This window comes from Bos taurus, chromosome 15, assembly GCF_002263795.3.
Source record: "Bos taurus isolate L1 Dominette 01449 registration number 42190680 breed Hereford chromosome 15, ARS-UCD2.0, whole genome shotgun sequence".
Classification (NCBI taxonomy): Eukaryota; Metazoa; Chordata; class Mammalia; order Artiodactyla; family Bovidae; genus Bos; species Bos taurus.
The window spans coordinates 44,466,146-44,489,147 of NC_037342.1; the positions used below are offsets into that span (position 1 = coordinate 44,466,146).

Below are 23,002 nucleotides of genomic sequence, written 5' to 3' on the forward strand. Positions count from 1 at the left end.
CTCTGTGCCTCAAGAAATTCAGGGAGTGGGATGTTCTCCAAGGCTACCTTCCAGCACTACACATCTCTCTGATATTTTAACTCCTTACAGCAGGGCTGTTAGGAGACAAAAGAAGGTGATTAGAATTTGTCCAACTCTGAAATAAGGATAAAAGTCTTACATTTTATAAAAGAAACACACAGCAGTGAAAACACACTAGACTTGAACTGAATTCTTGTCTTCTCTGTGCTGCTAACTCATTGGATAGCCAAGGACCACTTGCAGGGCTCGCCTCAGTTTCCTCATCTGTTATGTGGGGACAATGCACATCTTGCCTACCACATAGGGTGTGAGAGACTGAACACAGAGAAGGAATGTGAACCTGCGATCACTGTTCCAAAGCACCACGGAGATGTGACAACACATAGTAATTAGAGCTTCCACTTATTGAGCCCTGGTGTGGAGCCAGCACTGTGCTGAGCGTTACCTGTATTATCTCATTGATTGCTCACAGCAACCCTGAGGAGCTATTACACGAAAGGAAGCATAAGCTCTATGGGTGGTCACAACAGCAAGGATTTACTAGCTTTGGTGGAAGCCTGGGCTTTGGGGCCTGGGCCCATCTCAGAGGAGGATGAGAACAGGCAGTCCCAGCAGCTGCTGCCCTGCCTGGGCTCTGCGGGGAGGAGAGAACCACTCCACCTCAGCATCTCTGAGCTCTGGGCAGCTCCTTCTAGACTTCCTCAGTGAGACAGTGCCCGGGGCTGGTGGGGCTGGTGGGCTGGGGGGCTGGGGTGGGGGCGGAACCCACCTATGCCTTTCTCCAACTCCAGGCTGCTCCTGACCTCTCTGCATCTCTCTGCCTGATTCTCAGTCTTCCTCCCAGGCCACCCTCCTTCACATCTCTGCTGCAGGCACCATCCCCTTCCACGGCCTTAAGGCTGGCATGGGGCAGGTGGCAGGGAATGAGGGGCCCTGCTCAGCAGGACAAGGCCCTGGATTTTGGCTTGATCTTCTCAGGTCAGCTGGCTCTGTCCAGGCCCTCATACTCATCACTACTTCTGGGATCTCCTTGGAGATGGGCAAGCTGGGCTGGCCCTCAGAATGGGCTTCAGAGGTCTCCTCTCCCAAGCAGGCAGAGTTTGGAGAGGTGTTGTGTGTTCCTCTAGCTCATGTCACCCTCCACTCTTCTCCAGCTTCTTGGAACACCTGATCCAAAATCCCACAGGCCTCCCTGCTGGGTCCCACCTCTGCATACTTACACCTCAGCCTGTCTGGTTTTCATGGGTGATGGGTACCCATTTCTCTAGCTCAACCCAACCTATTTTTTACTTTGCCCCATCCCACCTCTTGGCTCTGACACACTGTAGGATCTTCCTGGGGACCCCCACCAGAGCAGGTGACTGGACACTTGCTGATGCTGTTGGCTGACATCCTCGCTCATCCAAAGATACTTTTAGTATCTTGGATGTTGGGAGACCTGAATCTAAGTCCCTGGCCTCCTTTCATGACCATTGACAAATCTCTTCCCAGTTTTCCTGGCCTCAATGTACCGATCCGGAGAAGGCAATGGCAACCCACTCCAGTACTTTTGGCTGGAAAATCCCATGGACAGAGGACCCTGGTAGGCTGCAGTCTATGGGGTCACTAAGAGTCACAACTAGGCAACTTCACTTTCACTTTTCACTTTCATGCATTGAAGAAGGAAATGGCAACCCACTCCAGTATTCTTGCCTGGAGAATCCCAGGGACAGGGGAGCCTGGTGGGCTGCCGTCTATGGGGTCACACAGAGTCAGACACGACTGAAGCAACTTAGCAGCAGCAGCAGCAGCAGATGTACCAATCTATAAGATGAGGGGACTGGATTAGATAATGTCTAAGGCCCCCAATATCACTGGATTTCCAGTATCCAGGCCCCATCTGACAATTTACATGAAAAAGATGCACATTTCTCACCTCCCACTCTAAATGCCCTGGGAGAGCTGAATAGGGAACACTCAGAGCAGGTTCACTTGGCTCTCACACCCTTAAGCAAAAGTATAAAGAGCAGAGACCATATCCCTCACCTGGCCACACACCCAGAAGATACATGGGAGATTCAGAATGGACCCTGGCAATGGATCTGAATTCTCTCCTTCCCCAGAAAACGAGTAGAGGTGATAAGCATGTACAAATAACTCAGTAGAAAAGTAAATAGGCAAGTCCCACAAAAACTCCAAATGACCACAAGTACATAGGAAAAACTGGAACCATGATATTTCCTCCCACCACCCTACCACATGAAATCCATCACCAGGTCCTGTGGCTATGAGCTCCTAAGTATCTCTTCAATTGGTCCCCTTCGTCAATCTTCCCACCATTTCCAATGCCACCACCCTGGTCCATGCTACTTCATCTGAGGTACATGGGATCACCTGTGCGCTTCAGGAGTCCACTCTGGAGCCAGATCTGTGGCTTCAAACCAGGCTCTGCCACAGACTCCCTGTGTACTTGGAGACTTAATAGTTAATATACAGAAACCACTCAGAACAGCGCCTGGCATGTTGTAAGGAGATGTATGAGTTAGCTGCTATTACATAATGAGCTGCACCCTCTTTCCCTCTGGCTCTCCTGCAGTCTGTTCTCACATGGCATTGAGAGTGATCTCTCCATAATGCAAATCTACCATTGCACCTGCTGCGTTAAATCCTTCACTGACTTCCCTTGCTTGCAGACCAAAAAAAAAAAAATGTTTAAGTGTCCACACAACAGAACAAGTTTCCATTCTCCAGCCATACTGGTCTGCTTTCAGACAAGCCAGGCTCACACTCTCCCAACCTCAGCAGAGGCTGTCTCTTAGGTCTAGAACCTACCTCCCACCCTCCCCGCTTCCAGTTCAAGGCTCTATTGCTGAGACTGAGGGTGATGGTTCAAATGGGATGCAGCCAAACCAACTACCTCAATTTTTAAAAGTTCCTGAAGGCAACACTGAGGAACAGTCATTCAGTTCAATTCAGTCACGCAGTCGTGTTCGATTCTTTGTGACCCCATGGATGGCAGCACACCAGGCTTCCCTGTCCATTACCAACTCCTGGCACTTGCTCAAACTCATGTCCATAGAGTCGGTGAAGCCATTCAACCATCTCATCCTTTATCATCCCCTTCTCCTCCTGCCTTCAATCTTTCCCAGCGTCAGGGTCTTTTCTAGTGAGTAAGTTCTTTGCATCAGGTGGCCAAAGTACTAGAGCTTCAGCTTCAGCATCAGTCCTTCCAATGAATATTTGGTACTGATTTCCTTTAGGATTAACTGGTTTGTTCTTGCAGTCCAAGGAGTCTTCTTCTAAGGAGTCAAGAGTCTTCTTCAACACCACAGTTCAAAAGCATCAATTCTTCGGCACTCAGCTTTCTTTATAGTTCAACTCTCACATCCATACATGACTACTGGAAAAACTATAGCTTTGACTAGACAGACCTTTGATGGCCAAGTAATGTCTCTGCTTTTTAATATGCTGTCTAGGTTGGTAGTAGCTTTTCTTCTAAGGAGCAAGCATCTTTTAATTTCATGGCTGCAGTCACCATCTGCAGTGATTTTGGAGCCCCCCAAAATAAAGTCTGTTACTGTTTTCATTGTTTCCCCATCTATTTGCCATGAAATGATAGGACCAGATGTCATGATCTTGTCTTCTGAATGTTGAGTTTTAAGCCAACTTTTTCTCACTTTCATCAAGAGGCTCTTTAGTTCTTCTTCAGTCATTAGTCTACTATAGTAGACTATATGTTAGCCTATAACAGTCCTTAGTCTACTATATTAGAAAGTAGAGTCATAATTTACATTGTTGCAAATGGGATCAACCCAGGGATCAAACCTGCAATAATTTACATTATTGCAAACGGCACTCTGTACTGGGTTCTTGAGAAAACTAAAGTGGATCAATGACAAAATCTCTAGAATCAGAAAGTTCAATAAAGTCACCACATAAAAAGATGAAAAGAAAATACTCAATATTTATATTATAATTATAAAATAATAATCATTTACAGCTTGAAAGATCTCTCATCTACAATGGAAAGATTATGTGTGAAATGTTTTAAAATAATATTAATGAAACTTATTTGTGATCCATATGAAGAAATTTAGGCAATATAATTGAGATTTATAAAAAGAACTTGAATGGAGATTCCTAATATATTCCTACCTGATAAGAAGAGTATTTTAAAGATAGCAATTTTTCCTAAATTAGACTTCACTTAATTCAAAGCAAAAATTGAAGGGAATTTTGAAACTTGATAATGTACAGGGATTTCTTAAGATCCCCTTAGGTGATGACCTGAGGAAAGGAGGGCACAGGCCAAGATGGTCTACGAACCAGGCTTCTAAGACAAGAAAGGCAAAGTAGTCACTTTGCCTTGATGACTAGTGCCAATCAGCAGTGTTCCTAAAAACAGGTCATCAACAAGGATTTTCTGTAGAGCCCAGGGAACTCTCCTCAACACTTTTTAATAACCTACATGGCAAAAGAATCTGAAAAATAATAGATATATGTATATATATATATATAACTGAATCACTTTGCTATATACCTAATCACTTTGCTATATAATATAGCATTATAAATCAACTATACTCCGTTCAAAATTCTCCAAGCCAGGCTTTAGCAATACGTGAACCATGAACTTCCAGATGTTCAAGCTGGTTTTAGAAAAGGCAGAGGAACAAGAGATCAAATTGCCAACATCCGCTGGATCATTGAAAAAGCAAGAGAGTTCCAGAAAAACATCTATTTCTGCTTTATTGACTATGCCAAAGCCTTTGACTGTGTGGATCACAATAAACTGTGGAAAATTCTGAAACAGATGGGAATACCAGACCACCTGACCTGCCTCTTGAGAAACCTATATGCAGGTCAGGAAGCAACAGTTAGAACTGGACATGGAACAACAGACTGGTTCCAAATAGGAAAAGGATTATGTTAAAGCTGTATATTGTCACCCTGCTGATTTAACTTCTATGCAGAGTACATCATGAGAAATGCTGGGCTGGATGAAGCACAAGCCGGAATCAAGATTGCCAGGAGAAATATCAATAACCTCAGATATGCAGATGACACCACTCTTACGGCAGAAAGTTAAGAAGAACTAAAGAGCCTCTTGATGAAAGTGAAAGAGGAGAGTGAAAAAGTTGGCTTAAAGGTCAACATTCAGAAAACTAAGATCGTGGCATCCAGTCCCATCACTTCATGGGAAATAGATGGGGAAACAGTGTTAACAGTGGCTGACTTTATTTTTCTGGGCTCCAAAATCACTGCAGATGGTGATTTCAGCCATGAAATTAAAAGACGCTTACTCCTTGGAAGGAAAGTTATGACCAACCTAGATAGCATGTTAAAAAGCAGAGACATTACTTTGCCAACAAAGGTCCATCTAGTCAAGGCTATGATTTTTCCAGTGGAAATGTATGGATGTGAGAATTGGACTATAAAGAAAGCTGAGTGCTGAAGAATTGATGCTTTTGAACTGTGGTGTTGGAGAAGACTCTTGAGAGTCCTTTGGACTGCAAGGAGATCCAACCAGTCCATCCTAAAGGAGATCAGTCCTGGGTGTTCATTGGTAGGACTGATTTTGAAGCTGAAACTCCAGTACTTTGGCCACCTGATGTGAAGAGCTGACTCATTTGAAAAGACCCCGATGCTGGGAAAGATTTAGGGCAGGAGGAGAAGGGGATGACACAGGATGAGATGGTTGGATGGCATCACCAACTCAATGGACAAGGGTTTGGGTGGACTCCAGGAGTTGGTGATGGACAGGGAGGCCTGGCGTGCTGCGGTTCATGGGGTCACAAAGACTTGGACATGACTGAACGACTGAATTGAACTGATACTCTGACATAAAATGAAATTTTTTTTAACAAAGAGGATTCCTAAGTTTTGTCTTACAAAGCAGTTGGGTCGCTGATAAAATTAGGTGTCCATTCTGTACCTCAAGTAAGTGCTTTTAAAGGTAACTGGTTAATAAGAGGTGAGGTGTTAGTTTTGAGGTACCAACTTTGAGAGAGTGGGCAGTGAGAAGCAGACTCCTGCACCAGAGCACAAAGACCTCAGGGTGCAGACAGACTGCGCCCCTGCCAAGGAGGTGGGATGGCTGCAGGGCTGGCGGTGCAGGTTCAGAGGATGTGTGGGCTGGGCCTGCTCCCCCGACTCCCCACCCTACACAGGAAGCTGCCAATAGGCTCCAGGTCTCAGGCAAACCCATAGTTGCCGAGTGATCTCCCGCACCAGCTACACCCACCCCGAGGAAGCACATCTATCACCGTGCGGCCCTCCTGCCCTGCCTCCCAGGACAGGAGGTAAAGGGCAGTGGCAAGGGGAGTTGGTGTCACCACTTCCTTTTTTGCCTATTTTATCCAATCAATGGGCCTCTTTTTCATTTTCAGAGCCGTGAGTTGAGCACACAATTCAACTGATCTGTGTTGATGCCCAAGATTAGGGCAGCCTGGGATAAACTATTTTCCTGCCCTTGATTCCCCTAAGTAACCCAGGTAAAAATTATCTGGAGGCAAAGAAAAGTAAGAAAAGCAAAGAAAATTCTGATAATGATGGCTAATGAGAGGAGGACCAGTCTGACTAGATGTTAAAATATATTATAAAGCAATACCAACTAAAACAGCATGCTGACAGATAGGAATCTCACATGAAATGTCAGTGGACAAAGACAAGCAACAAAGAAATATACCCCATTTTCTATAAGAACTTAAATATTACCCCAAAAGTACTAAACAAGAAAACAGGAATGCAAACTTGTGATGACAGCTGTATAAAATGAAGTGTACATGGAGTTATCTGGAAGGGGAGAGGGAAACATTCCAGAGCCTTGAGATTTTGGCTGATTTTCAGTGGAAGGAATTGGGGTTACCACAGCACAAAGTTTATGTAGAGAAAGAGCAAAGAAAATAAAAAATCTAACAGTTCAGCAAACCAAGAAGTATGCTGGGATCTGAATTCTAGTCACAACTTCTCACTGATGAATGGCCTGGGACTAGGTCTTCCCCTTTCTGGGCCTCAGTCCAACAATTCAAAGATAAAGGATTAACATAGATGACCTCCACTGGCCCTTCCAGCTCAGCCATTCCTCTGGGATTGACAATATGGGAAATCATCCCCCATTTCTGGTTTCTACAGCAGGATATGATGGGAAAAAAAGAAAGACCCTCAGACCTTTCCTGATCCAAACTGCTGAGTGACACTGGAGGTTGGCTCTATTCATCTGAGCATGGAGACTCCCTCTGCAGCCAGCCCTGTTAGTCTCTGGCACCCAGAGATAAGTAAGACATGGTGCCATCCTATGAGAATCACAGGGCAGTGGAGGACACCGGTGAACACAGACACAACAAGTGATAATCCTGAGCAGAGTGAAGGTCTGGACCAGTGGGGTCCAGCGTTGTGGAGGCATAGGGGTGGGCAGTAGAGTCTGGCCAAGGGTCAGGCAGAGCTTTGCAGCAGAGGCACCACTCAGGCTGGATGGAGGTTTAATGAAAAGGAGTAAGGGAGACACGGGAGGCAGGAGAGCACTGGGGTGGGTGGGTGGCATATGGAATGAATGGGGAGGTTATTCGGGGCCAGGCTGAGGTCTTGAATCTCTTAGCAGCAATAGGAAGTTGGGGAGACACATGGTCCCGCTTGTAAGGCAGATCACAGGCAGCCCTTGGAGCAGGGTCTGGGGTGAGGCAAGAGGGATGCAGAGATACAGGTGAGTGGGCTCTTCAACAGCCCAGAACAGAGGGGCCTGGCCTCTTCTGAGAAGGGGACCAGGGTGAGGGGCACAGCTGAGGTGAGCCCACTAAGAAAGGGCTCGGGTCAGGGCACACAACCAGAGGGAAAGCAGAGCCTTTGGAGACAGCTTCTGAGGCCAGGCTGCCTCAAGCTTTTGTGTTTGAAGTATTTTTTGTTTTGGGGTTTTTGTTTTTTTTTTTTTTTTTTTGGCTAATAATCCTGGCTCTGCCATTTAGAGTCATGGAATCCTGAACTATTCATGTAACCAGTCTTGCCTCAGTCTTCTTATCTGCAAACAATTGCAACTATTTCTTAGGGATTTCAGGAGATTAAGTGATTTAATAAATGAAAGCCTTTGGAATAGTGCCTGACATAGTAAGTGCTCCATGAGAGGTGATGATGACAATGAAGATGACGGAGGAATGGCTGGAGGTGGGGCAGGGATCCCCACAGGAAACACAGTGGGAGAAGAGGTTTGGGAGGGGGGTTGGATATGTGAGTTCCAATTCAGATATGCTAGGTTTGCATGTCTGCAGGACACACATTTTCGGTAAGTGGAAGAGCATACACAGAGGATGGGCCAGGAGATGAGTTCAGGGAGTCTTGAGGGAGGAGGCTGAGGGAGAGAGGGCAGAGAGGTTGCCCCGGGGGAAGATGCAGAGAAGAGGCTGACGGAAGAGGGGGATTTTGTGGGGGTGAAAACCATCAGAGTGAAAGCTCCCAGGGCAGGGATTTCCTCAGCTTTGCTCCCCAGATTATCCCCATTACCTAGGGCAGTGCTGGAACAAAGCAGATCAATATTTCTTTGCTGGGTATATAAATAAAGATAATCGTCCCTATCCACTCCATAAATTTTCTTAGGCACAAAGTAATACAGAAGCTGCTACTGCTGCTAAGTTGCTTCAGTCGTATCTGACTCTGTGTGACCCCACAGACAGAAGCCCACCAGGCTCCCCCGTCCCTAGAATTCTCCAGGCAAGAACACTGGAGTGGGTTGCCATTTCCTTCTCCAATGCAGGAAAGTGAAAAGTGAAAGTGAAGTCGCTCAGTTGTGTCCGACTCTTTGCGACCCTGTGGACTGCAGCCTACCAGGCTCCTCCGTCCATGGGATTTTCCAGGCAAGAGTACTGGAGTGGGGTGGCATTGCCTTCTCCGAATAACAGAAGCTAATGTTTATTAAACATCTACTATGTGCAAGGACCTGTGCTAAAAACCGCATCTACGGGGTCTCACCAAGTTTTTATGGTAGCCCTACACAGGAGGTACTATCAGTGTTCTCATTTTACAGACCAGGAAACAGGTTTCAAAGGTAAAGCAACTTGCCCGAGTTCACACAGCTAGGAAGGAGCAGACAGGGTCCAAACCTGGGAATCTGTGACTCCTTGACACTGGCTGAACAGGATGGGAAACTGGGAAAGGACAGCCCATCAACAGCCTCATCGCACTAACTCCCAAGTGCCCCATAAAGAGTGACAGTTCCTGGATCTTGCTGGAGGAAGGGGGAGGCAGAGGTACGAGCCAGAGATGCAGGACCTAGTTAGTGTAAGACTGGTGGGGTAAGGCCATCGACAAACCAATATCTTATGCAGCCAGACGCTGGGAGGACAGAGAAATCAGATCAGGAAATCAGAGTGGAGCTGCTGGAGTAAGAGGTTCAGAATGAAGGGCAGAAACAGAGAGAGGGAGGGGTCCTATCTTCACGTGGTGATGGCTCTGTGCATGTGTGAGTGTGTGTGTGCTGGAGAGAGGTGATGGGCTACACAGTTGCCCAGAGGATCCTGGCAGGTCCAGACAGGTCCAGGGGTGTCCTGGGGGGAAAGGGACTGAGGGCCATCTGCCAAGTGCAGGTACTGTACACCTGAAAGGGGCAGAGCTTATGCAGGTGGCTTCACACCCCTTCAGAGTGCTTTTGTAACCACTGCTGAAGTCCTCAAACACCAGCAGTTATTACTGGTGTAATTTACAGGCTAGTTCCTAGACCAAGGAGTCCAGAACCAGGGATCACGTCTGATTCTGGCCCCTGCTGCGTGCCCAGTACAAGCACAGCACCTGATAAACGAGCACATTTCCAGAAAGGGATACAAACAGTCACATAGGCTAGACTTGCCCTGGATCTCCAACTTGCAGGTGACAGGCTGGGACTCAGGACCCTGGAATCCTCTTGCCCCAGGGCTGTGGTGCCCAGAGCAGGGGTCCTGGAGGAAGTCTGAGGCAGCTTCAACCAGACTCTTCCCAGAAGTCTGGACCCTCTACATGGTCCTCCTGCCTCCAGAGAACAGTCCACCCCCTGGTCCCCTGTGCATAGCAATGGACCAGGCCTGGGATCAGGGCTCGGGCACAGGCAGCTGACCGCACGGAACTGCCTGCCCCGCCGCGTCCTGACCCCATGCTGGGCCCCTCCTGACTCCTTCGCTGTGCTGCCTGCCTGCCTCCGGTGATGCTCCTGCAGGGGAAAGGTGGTTCCGTGCTGTGCCAAGCAAGACTTCAGCCCAATCCTGGTGAGACCTGCTGGCTCTGCCACTCTGGGAACTCCCGGTGTGAAAGAGAACTGCTGAGAGCCCGCTTTGCCCCTGGCAGGACCCTGGAGTCCCACAGGTCCCGGGCCTCAGGGCAGCATCTGGCTGTGCCCTCCCTCCTCAGCCAACTCAAGGATAATACGTTAGCCACAGACTACTTAGCCACAGCACCAGCTGGAGCACTCACCACCATGCATATACTTGTTCTCTCTGTGACCCCGGGGTCACAGAAGTGTCAGCAGTCACAGAAACCACACTGTCACATATGAATGGACCTACTATATGCATGGCTGGTGTGAGTGCTTTCCACGCATCATTGTGACTCCTCATGCGATTCTGGGTTCGAGATGTTAATAAACCCATTTTCAGATGAGGAAACAGAGGCTCAGGAACTCGCCAGGATTTAACCATCCACTGGGCTAAACTCACCATAACCCGCAGGTCAGATTAACCCAGAAGCTGAGATTCTGTTCCAGCTCTGCTCCTGGGCTTTGCCAGTGCACATGCTGCCCCCTCCCCTCCCCCCACCCCGGGCCCTCCTGCTGAGCACAGAAGCACACCTGAGACACACATGGCCCAGCTCTAGAAGCTAAAAGAAGCAAAAGGAGGGAAACTGGCATTTGTTGAGCAACAGCTATCTGTGCTGAGCACTTTCATTCATTCCTTTCTAATTCAATTCTTTTGAATTCCTCTGTAATTCAACCACCCTATAGTGAATATCCCCATTTTACAGAAGAGGAAGTGGAGGGTGGGAGATGGTAAACTAAAGTGACACAGAAACACACAGCACCAGGGTCAGACTCAGTTATCCGAATCTGAATCCACATTTCTGCTGCACCAAACCACTTCTCGGCTCTGTCTAGTTGCCATTTGGGGGTCCTGGGGCCATGTCTCGCCTGTCCATGATCATCTGCTCCAGCCCTACCCAAGCCCTGGGTCCATGAGCATTAGGCCAGGAATGAGAGGGAAAGGAGATTCATTTCTGGCCCAAAGGCCGGAGGACACAGAGCCCAGGACGGCTCCCGGCTGCACCCCCTCAGCTCCACGTCCATGAGCCAGGCCTTCTCTCAGCAGATCCAAACCCAGGTGCTGGGCTGGAACACTGATCCTGGCCAGCTTCTGCCAATTCCCCTCCAAGAGGCCGGCCCCTGTTGTCTGTATCACACACTGGCCCTGTGTCCTCCCCTCCCCCAGCATCCTGCTTCAACACAGACAGGCCCTTGGTACAGGAACTCCCAGATGCGCTTGGCTCACAAACGGTCCCGTAACTCCATCCTACCCAGGACACCCTTGAATGTCCACGTGTGACTGCGTTCTCAAATTTTCTCAGTACTTCGACATTGTGACTGCCAGCCTCACACTCTAGTTTCCACTGCCCACCAGTCAGGTCTGCCTGGACTTATTCTCCTCCCTCACTCAGGCCTGTTCCCTCTGAGATCCCAGGGTGTCCCGTGGCCCTGCCCACAACGACCACAGCACCCAGTTGCCATCACCGGGTTTTATGCCCTCGAACCTCACTGTCTCTGTCTTGAGAGCCCCTTACGTCACTGGCGAGCCCTCCTGACGTGTGCAGGCCACAGTGCTAGACTCTGATGTGGGTCAAGGCTCCCTAAGACTGTCCCAAACTCAGCAAGCCTGAAGCCCAGCCAAGGCACGGCAGCCCAAAGCTTACAAATGTTCCTGGCCTTACCCAGATGGCCTCGCGGGCCACAGTCAAAGCCCTGGCTTGATAGGCAGTGGACAAACTCCTGGTGTAGCTCCCCAGGGGTGGTTGAGATCAAACAACAGGCAGGTAGACCACAAAGCCCAAGCAGAGTTTAACCCCAGGACCACAGCCACAAGCACAACGTGGTAATCTAGGCAGCCAGAAGGCCACAGCTGGGGCAGGCAGCTATGGCTCAGTCCCAGAGCAGGTGGAACTGGGATCCCGGTGCCCTACCGCGAGGGGCAGAAAGACGAAGTCTAGAAAACCAGCATTTTCCATTTCTCAGCCCTAGTCTAACTCTTTGACTCAGGACTGATCCCACCATAATCCCTGCCTATCAGGTTCTTAGGGTCCTTCACAGAATGCTCAGCTCCACTGATCATTTCGGGAATACATATGGGAACAACTTTACTGCATGGCTCCTAGCCAATATGGCAAGACAGGAAAAATCAAATCAAAATAAAACAAACTCGTGGAGGACGGAGGGTGGGGGAGGAATGGTGTGGGAATCTGGGATTAGCAGATGCAAACTATCACACACAGAATGGATAAACATCATGGGCCTACTGTATACACAGGGAACTATGTTCAATATCTTGCAACAGACCATAATGGAAAAGAATATGACAAAGAATATATATATTTGTACATAAAACTGAATCACTCTGTGGTACAGCAGAAAATAATACAACATTGTAAATGAACTCTATACTTCAATAAATTTTAAAAATAAAAAACAAAACATCTCCAAACAAATAAAAACAATGAATCTTACTACTGGAGGGCTGTGTAGACTGGCCACACATAATAGGCATCATGGTAAACGGGTTCAATATTTCCAGAGAACTATCTAGTAATATGTGACAAGAACTATAAAATTGTGCACATCCTTTGACCCAGTGATTCCGCTCAGGGATTGCTTCCCAGTAAAATACTAAGAAAGTAATTTGTACAGAGATATTCATAGCAGTGATATTTATAATAGCAAGAAATTGGAAAGGGCCCAAAGGTTCAGCCCTTGGGAAGTGACTCAGCAAACTGGGTCGGGTGAGCAGCTCAGAGGCTCCGCAGCCAGGAGGTGTGGATGTGCCTGGGGTCAGGGAAATGAAGGTGCAGCCCTGGGCAGGCCAGATGGGAGGCGACCTAGGTCACAGCACCTCAGACTCCAGCTCTACCATGCAAACATCCAGTTAGTTACTTTGTGTTACTTTCACCTTGATTCAGTGAAGTCAGTAACCTTCACGTTAATCAGGAGAGCTTTTAAAGGTCATTTTCCAAAAGACATTAAAAATACTAAAATTGAACTCTGACAAAATTCCATAATGATCCTCGGGCATGCTCGCCTTCCAAGACAAGCTCTCTCGAACCTCTATTCTCCAGTTTCTCTGCTGAAGGAGTCAGGCTCACGGGACCGGATGGGGCGGGGGAGTCAGGCTGGGGATGGGGGCAGTGCGGGGGCTGGTGTGGACCTGGGTGCCCTGGGCCCTGAGCAGGCTATGAGGACCACAAGCCTGGGTGCGAGGCCCCGGACACTCAGGTGCAGGAGCCCCATTCTTTCAGGCTTCATCCTTCTCTTCCTCAGTCTTTATCCCTCACGGGCCCACCATATGCACCATTCTTTCTCCTCTGGGCCTCAGGAAGAGGTTCCCGAAGAGGTCTTCCACCCTTCACGTGAGATTCTGGGTGACCAGAACGTCTCCAAGAGTCAAAGCCTGAGTATCTACGGGTGGCACTGTGGGCAGGGGCCTGCCTATGGTAGGACTGGGCCCGTGTATGAGTCCTCACCCAGCCACAGAGCTCCATCAGAATCACCTGAGGGGCTTTCAAGAACTAGACTCCTGGGCCCCAACCAATACTCTGTGGGAGTGGGGCCTGGGAACATGTATAAACTCTCCACAGGCCTGTATGAGGCAAATCACTGTCCTAGCACCTCTCATGCCTAAGAAAGAAGTCACGGGCCTGTCTTCCTGGGCTCCTGGGTTCTCGTGGCTCTTATCTGGACCAAAGGCCAGCTTGCAGTCAGCAGTCACGGCAGAGACCATAACCTCCCCACCTCCACACGACCCTCAAGGGAAAGCCCTAGCGCAGTAGTCTAGGACATCTCAGAAGGTCCTCCACAGGCCCCTGAAATGGGAACTAGGCTCCTTAGCTGTCCACAGACTAGTTCCCCACCCCCTGCCTTGGCCCCAGCATTGCACATCCCTGACACTGGCAGCCCCCCAGCTATCTGGGTTGCCCCATAGCAGCTGCAGCTGCTCCTGGTCCACTCCCACATCCCAGGGTGGGGCAGAGGGGCCTACGGCCCCACCCACCCAGTCCATACTTACGGAGTCATTTTATAAAGCTGCGTCCTCCTCTCAAACAGTGACCCTCCCCAGGCCCAGGGCCACACCCCGGCCACGGGCGTGGCCTGGGCAGACTCGGTCTCACTGCCCCCTGTCTCCACGACTCTCTTCAGCTTCACATTGGTGCTTGAGTCCCCCAGCCTGTTGTCAGAAACACCAAGAGTCGTCACCCCACCTCCATCCAACCACCCTGCCAAATGACAACTGCTGAAGTGGCCTCCATGGTCCTGGGAACCGAGAAAGCAGGGGAGGGAAAAGGGAGGGGTGGGGGGCTCATCCCAGGGGTCCTGGAGCAAGCTTCTGAGCCCTAGCTAGGACACTGAGAGGGTGACAGGGAGGAGGCCACTTCTGCTGAGCTCTCCCTCCAAACTGTTCCCAAGGTAGCAAGAGACCTGGGGACCCTGGAACTCCCCAAAGGCACAGCCTTCAAGCCTGGGATCCTGGGGTCCAATGTGGCCTGGTCTGGGCCATCTGGATGCCTTAGGAGGTAGGGGCAGGGGCAGTACCACCTTCCCAGCAATGGGAGGGCGGTACATGCTGGGCCATGAACTTGGGCTGAAGAAACAAGGGGCAAACAGGCATGAATGCTGGCCCCTCCCAGATGACCACCTCATGGCAGGATCCCAGAGCCAGGGTGTGGGCAGGGGCCTTCCACAGCTCAGGGGCCCTGCCTGGAGAGAGGGAAGCCAGGCATGGGCTTCTTGGGTTGTGAGCGCAAACAGGTTTGAAGGGTCTGGGTTTTCCCTAGGGGGCACTGTTAAGGCCATTTCTGCTCCTGTCTCCACTCATCTCCCTCCTGCACACAGGTCTAGGCCCAGCCTCCCTCCAGTTTGCTGACAGTGCCTAGCTTTGAGGGGCATTGGGGGACAGCTGGGTGAGGTGGGGAAGTCTTAACCAGTGGAGGTCTCCAGCACTCAGTGGGCATCATCATGGAGACCAGACTTTAGGAAGAACCCAAGTGTTCTCCATCCTGTTCAGAGAATCCCTTTGGCGCTTCACAACCAACCTCACACTGTGTTGTCCGCAGAAACTGTGGGGAAGGGCTGGTGTCACACAGACCCCTATGGAGGTGGGGCACTGATGGTTGAGGCTGGTGACCCACCAGCCAGGAGGAGGGAGCAAGCTGAGCTGCTGAAATTGCCCACAGCCACGCAGAGTCTTGGGTAAGCATGGGCATGACCACGATTGCGCTACATGGGAAAACAGGCATCAAGGCTCACACAGTATCTGAGTGAGGCTATTTCGTTTCCTCATCGTGTTTTATTACCCTTCAGTCTCCACAGTGTCTGTGTGGATAAGGCTTCACAGACTTGGGATTCTCTGACCCAGTGGTTCCAGGTGGAAACCAACGCAGAGACTATAAAAGCTCTGGTGGCTCTGGACGAAGCTGGGGGAGGCCAGGGGCTGGAGTGCCTCACCCTCAGCCTCTCCCTCCCACTCCAAGGATGCCCTAGAGTTAGTTCTGGGTGACTCTGGGGCTTCAAATGTCATGTGAAAACCACTGGTCTGGTCCAACCTTCCCACTTTCAAATAAAGAAGCTGAGGCCCAGAGTGGGTAGTGATTTGTCAAAGGTCATACAGCAAGTTGGCAGCAGAACCAGGACTGGAGCTAGAACTGAGACCCTGAGACTCCTAAGTGCTGTGACCTCCTGCTCTTGTGGAAGGCAGCTGCCCGCCCATGGTTCTGAACTAGCCTCCTCCAGCCCCCTCTCTGGCTCTCTTGAATGGAGGGACCGGAGTCTGGGCCACCTCTTCCAGAAATAAGGCCAAGTCAGGCACCTGAGCTCCTGGCCCTTCAGGACTGGATCTGTTCTGTTCTGGACCTGTTCTGAGGCTCTTCTCATTGTGTGTTCTCCCAGGGAACCTCTCCAATCCCACCCCAGGCCCCCATCTACCTTCTGGGGCTCCAAATCTATATCCTGCTGGTTCCCCTGAGCTCCAAGTGTCTTGGGGTCCCTCCAGAAGCACCCCAGCTCTCCAGGTTCAAAACTGAATTCATCTCACTCCAGACCTGCTCCTCCTCCTGTGTTTTCTGGCACCATGAATGGCCCTGCCATCTACCCATTCACCCCCAAACACCCAGATGCCACCCTAACTCATCTGTCTTTCACCTAGCCCTGTGAGTTCAACCTTCAAGGCCCTCCTATAGGTCCCTCTCCTCTGTCCCCCACGCTTCTTTCTGGGTTTAGGCCTCACGTGACTCCAGCCTCCTTCCAGAATCCAGGACCTCCAGTCCTGCCAGCTCTAAGGGCACCATACTTTTCCAAAGTCAACCTGAGCACGTCGCCTCTCTGCTAACCAGGATCTTTCAACAGCCCCTCATTCCACAGGACAGAATCCAAACCCCTTGTGAGGCTATGTGAGCGGCTCCCTCTGCCTCCTGCTTCTCCCCGCCCTCCCCTCCAGGCTGGCCCACCTCCACTTTGCTCCAGCCCCCTCTCCCCTCCTCTGCCCCCATCAAGTCTCATTCCAGATTTCCCAGCATGACTTCATCTTTCTCATCCCTCTGCCTCTGCATGCACCCTCTTCTCTCCCCAGATCAAGACTTCTCCAAGTGTAGCCTGAGGGTCATGCCACACCCAAGCACACTGCAGACTCCTGGGCACCAGATTGCCCAGACCTACTGAAAGAGTCTCTGCCTGTTTAACAGAGAGCCCATGGGTACTGTGCACCCAGTACTGAGAAGCGTCTGTATCAAGCCAGCTGCTCTTGTCCCGGCTTCCCTCCTTCTCCAGCTGGGTGAGGTGTCTCCTTTCTGCCCTATGCTCTCAAGGGGGTGGCTGGCTGGGACTGGGTGTCTCCTCCTCTGGGCTGTAAGTTCCATGTAGGCAGGGACCATGTCCTCCTCTTGCTTGGGAATGCCCAGCACCTGGCAGAGAAGGGGCTTGGGTAGCTATTGCTGAATAAATGGGGCTACCAGGTGAGCCCCAAAGCCCAGGAGCAGGAGGAGGTCACAGCTGAGCTGGTGAGCTGCTCCAGCTTGTCTGGAAATCTGAGAAGCAGCTCCCAGTGTCTCTGAGGTTGCATCTGCACTCTTCCCCTCATCCCGTGTGCCATAAGGGAGACGTGTGTGGAGGGGGTAGGACCTACTGAGAGCTCCAGTGATGCTTAACACTCGGCTCTCCAGAAAATGTCTGCATGCCTACATACATAAGTTTATCATAAATTTTGCTGATATAAAGGATGTACAGCACATAATTTACAAATAAAAATTCCATATAGCCAGTTGACTGTCCCCCAAATTAATGCATTCATTGATTTCTTTTTTTTAATTTAATTTTATTTTTAAACTTTACAATATTGTATTAATTTTGCCAAATATCAAAATGAATCCGCCACAGGTATACCTGTGTTCGCATTCATTGATTTCTGCTTTCCCCTTTAGCTGGAGCCAACCTATGATTACAGTGACAGATGGTATAGTTCTGATGCACATGTTGGTTGTTGATTTTGTTTAAAAAGTAAGATGAAAGTGAAACAACAAAGACGTGTCAAAACGTCAGCCATTCACCAGTGATTTGAGTGGCTTCTTTGCTGAATTGGTAAACAGTTTTTGAATTCTTAAAAAAAAAAAAATTGTTCAATAGTTAGTGCTGTTGACAATGAAGCAGCCACAGACATTTCAAACTTGAAAATCTGATCTGCATTCATAAAAGTGTTTTCCGTCCCTTTCTGAAGTCTAGACCATCAACAAAAGCATAAATCAAGTCTTAACTTGTAGCATCTGTTGACTTCTGGGGAAGGAATACTTGCATTCTGAGACATGATTGAATGTGGAGTGAGGAACAGATGCAAGGCAGTGCCTCACAACAAGACCAGCCGTAAGAGTGGCTGGACTGAAGATGCAGTCCAGCGCTGGAAAAAAACTTACAAAGTGGGGAGTTTTGAGTATTTATCACCTTTTTTTAAAAAACATAATTTAACTTTACATTTATATTATTTAAGTTTCAATAACAGCTATATTCGGAGAAGGCAATGGCACCCCACTCCAGTACTCTTGCCTGGAAAATCCCACGGACGGAGGAGCCTGGTGGGCTGCAGTCCATGGGGTCGCGAAGAGTCGGACACGACTGAGCGACTTCCCTTTCACTTTTCACTTTCATGCATTGGAGAAGGAAATGGCAACCCACTCCAGTGTTCTTCCTGGAGAATCCCAGGGATGGGGGGGCCTGGTGGGCTGCCGTCTATGGGGTCGAACAGAGTCGGACACGACTGAAGGGACTTAGCAACAACAGCTATATTTAGCAGCTGGCTTACAAAACTTTTTCTTTATTGCACAATTGATCCTCATGGAGTGTGGGAGCCAGCTCCAGGACAATAACCCTAAGGGACTGAACATGACCGGCCATAACCCACCAGCACCAGGCCACCAGAGGGGCCAGTCTCCTCTCAACCCTCAAAAGTCTGGGTTGTGAGCTGCTAGGCATAGGGCCATGCTTATTTCCCTACTGAGCTTCAGGTTCCTCAACTTGGAGAAGGAAGACCATGGCCACCAATGCCTGTCCCTTCTTCACGCACTCTCCGCATTCTCACATGCTAGTTCATTTTCGTTACTCCTCCGACACACACTAACGGACACACCATGCATGCATGCAATTTGGATCCACATGTGGCCCTCCCCCTCCCAAGCCACATATACTAACATGCCAGCTCTTCTGGCACAGTCAGGCTCACACGTGTACAGCTGCCTCCCACACGCCACCTCGGACACTCCACAAACATACTTTGCCTCCAGCTCTATTTCACACTATCCATACACCCAACTGTCACACACAATACCCACACACGCATATGTACTTGAAATTCCTTCACGTACTTCATACGCGCATACCCTCCAACAAAGACCTGTCAGCTTCCCACTCAAGGCATTTCACACATCAATGGATACCATACCAGCTCATCACATACCTCCACCGTTCCAGACACACCACACACACTTCCTTCCCCACCGCACACACACACACACACACCATGCACACATGTACACCATCACCTGCCTCATCTCTTTTCATGATCACTTAGCACAGGCACTTACACCAGCCACCCCACACACAGAGCTCATACTTCAGGCATCCTCATATCACCCCCACATTTCAAGGCAGGAGACTCCCCCCAACCCCTGCCAGAACTCTAAGCCCACCTCCTGGATCAATCATGAGGGTGACCCTGACATCAAGGGGTGGGAAAGCTGGAGGGAGCCTCCCTGGGGTCACAGCTCCATTCCTGGAGGTCAGGTCTCCTTGGGGCACAGGGACGAGGTGGAACAGGGAAGGGATGGACAAGCGCTGCTCGCTCAACACTTCTGGGTCCTTCAGACCCAGCCTCGGGCACCACGGGTGGCTGTAGCAGCCCACCTCCTTCCTCTGTCCCCAGCACCCCACCTCCCAAATGAAGACACCCTGCCTGCTTCCAGAAGCTCATCCCGTGCCTGCCTGGGGAAAGCCTCCCTAGGGCCTGTGGCCCTTGCTCAGGGGCAGTTAGTTCTGGGCTCAGGCTCTCCTGGGCTGGCGGGGAGGGATCAGAAGGCAGGAGGCTCAGGACCCAGGTGGGCAGGAGCAGGCGGCAAGGCGAGCAGGGAAGTAAGGACTCCCAGCTACAAACTCCACAGATGCTCACAGGACTCACGGGCCTCCCCTTCCTGAGTCTTGCCAGACTGAGGCTGTGAAAGAATCACATGCTGGCCTTGGCTGTCCCAACCCTGAGCTCCATCTGAAGGTCAGGCACTGTCCACTCCTCCTGACCATACCCTGTGAACTCCTGCACTGTCCTTACCACCTGGCCCATTATCAATGGAGATGAGTCTTGGGGTGAGAGGTCAGTCTCTTCTGTCATCATCCCAGGGTCTGTGTGGCCTGGGTGGGGGCCTCCCTTTGGGCCTTGAGGGAGGAAAAACCAGTGTCCAGCAGATGCCAGCTGGACTCCAGGTCCTATGATGGGTAGATGCTAGCACTTCTGCCTAGAGTGCTTCCAGCTCACTCTAAGAGCAGCCTTGGACACCCCTTCTTACAGCACCACCCAGTGTCAACCTAGAGTACGGCACCAGACCTTAGTAGACAATGATGAAGTGGGTACCTCTCTCTTTAAAAAGTGTTTCCCTCCCTTTCTCTCTCCCCACCCCTCTCTCTCATACACACACACACACACACACACACACACACACACACGCACACACACACCCTAGACTGGTCCCATCCTAATGCAGTCTGTTCTCTCTAGACTCTACATCCTGGTCCTCCCAGAAGATGAAGCCTCTAGGTTTCCATGGCAACAGTAGTTGGCTCCCTGATTACTGAGTTACAATGAGCCCTTCTCTCCATCTAATTTAGGAGGTTTCTAGGGGACACAGACTGGGAATCTACTCCTGGGCTCCAGATTCACCTTATGACCAGAGGCAAGACCCTACCCCTCAGGCCTCAGGGTCCCCTGGGCTCAGTGAGGATGAGGCTACACCCTGATCCTTCAGTTCTGACACACCTACTCCAGTTCTGACACACTGACTTACATAATTATCTTACATATCAGAAACATCTAGTTATAAATATAAAACAAGAGATTCTAGCCTATTCACATATCCATGAAAACTTCATAAGAAATGTCTCACATATACATGAAAACATACTAAAATTCTAAAAAAAACACAAGAAATCTTACCTATACAAACACTCCTGATTTAAGGAGATGAATCCTCTGTTCCTGTCTGGTATTATAATTTTGGTATTCATGTCTACAAATGAATATATAGGTTTGATGCCATTCTAATCACAAATGCAGTCGAATTTTTTCAATTGAACAAATATATCCCAAAAGTCAACTGGAAAAAATAAGCCAATATCCCCAAGATATCCAAGAAAAATTTATAAAAGAACAAGAAGGGACTTGTCATACCAGTTCTCAAACTGTACTAAAACTCTGAAATAACCAAAATAATGGTACTGGCTAGAGAATGACCAAACAGACTGATGCAGTGTGGAAAGAGACCCACGTCCGTAGAGGAAATTGGTTTATGATAAAGATGGCCTTTCAAAAGACTGAATAAATGTTGTAGTATTTGCCAAATGGTTTAGAGATCAATTTGCTATCTGGGGGAAAATAGTGTATCCCTACTTCATATCAGACATAAAAAAAAAATAACAGATGGACTAAGGTTTTATGTAAAAAGGAAAACATTTCTACAAGGAAAAAAATATTAGACAATAGTGTTCTAATCATGTGTAGAGAGTAGAGGAGCTGCTCTAAGCAAGTTCCTAAATCCAGAAGCCAAACAGATTTTATAAGGTTTGAAACAGCAGTCTTCTCATATGGCAAGAGACACTGTGACTGAAGCGAGTGCAAAGCTGGTGGACATCCAAGGGGGTGGCGGGTCATCTACTGTCATATATTTCTGAATGACGCTCTTTCCATAAGAAATGTCTCACACTGATGTATCAGAGACCGTTAAAGACATTCACTCTTCTGAGCCATTAATTTCGCTTCTCTGAAGCTATTCTAAGAAAGTAATCTAAGTGAGCATGGAAATTTACAATAAGGACGTTCATCATTGAGAATTTAGAAACTATTGAAATAACCAAAACAGGAGAGTAATTAAATAAGTTTCAGTAAGTCTATTAAAAAAGCTATTCTAGAGACACTAAAAGTTTTAAGTGTTAAATGATATGGGAAGACATGCTACAAGAAAACTTTAGATGTTAGTCTACACAACTTTGTGAAAAGGATATCTGCACACACGAACATATATAATTGTCTTGTGGATAAATTCAATCTGTATATTTTTTCAGATAATGCCCAGGAATATTTTTCCCCCTAAAGCATCTAAAGAAAACTTAAATCCATTTTTAAATTAACAAACAATTTCTGCATAGCAGCACAAAACAACCTTATTTCTAGAATTTGCTCTGCTGTGTCCACAATTTGACTTCTACTTCACTCTGCAAAGCTTCTACTGTTCCCAGGGGAATGACAGTAACTTGTTCTGGGCATTGGCTACGCAAGGCTTCCCTCTCTCAGCCTGAATTTAAGTTTCTCCTTGTCACAATAGCTTTTCTTTGAAGAATATTAGTGCAAAGTTTATAAAATTGCATCCCCCACTCCCAAAGATACAAATGCTGCCAGTAAAGCAAGTGAAAATTAAGTGGTTGAGAGAAGCACAGGAAGAAAGAGCTAAGAGATGTAACAACAGCAAAGCATATATTTCCTTTAAGGTCTGAAAGTCAGACAGCGTTTATTTTTAATTGACAGACTTCACTGAAGGGGAAAACAACATAGTACTTTACTCTGGTTTTTATTTAACTTTATCAGATTTTTCTTTTGTTTTATGGTTTGGGGTGTCTATCTTTTTCTGTTTTTCTTTTTAAATGAACTAAGGGTTGCCAGAGGTGAACACAGAGTAAAAGATTAAAAAGAAATACATGAAGGGTGGGGATTCCCTGATGGTCCAGTGGTTAGGACACAGTGCTTTCATTGCTATGGGCCCAGATTCAACCCCTGGTCAGGGAATTAAGATCCCATAAGCTGCATATTGCAGCCCCCAAAACCAAAAACCATGAAGGAAAAGATGCTCAACTTCAGTATTCACCAAGGAAATGCAAAGGAAAACCCCAATGTCACACACTATGCACTCACCGGGATGGCTAAAATAAAAGACAGATTTGGTGAGGATGTGGCACAAGCAGAACTCATATACTGCTGGCAAAGGTGCATTTGTAGCGCCATTT

General features: G+C 48.7%; 1 non-coding gene across 1 annotated transcript; it reads left to right on the forward strand.

The window, feature by feature from the left end:
* Window positions 1-22,711: 22,711 nt before the first annotated feature.
* TRNAE-UUC (transfer RNA glutamic acid (anticodon UUC)) lies at window positions 22,712-22,784 on the forward strand. The gene has a single exon. It is a non-coding gene; the product is annotated as a tRNA-Glu (tRNA).
* Window positions 22,785-23,002: the final 218 nt, after the last annotated feature.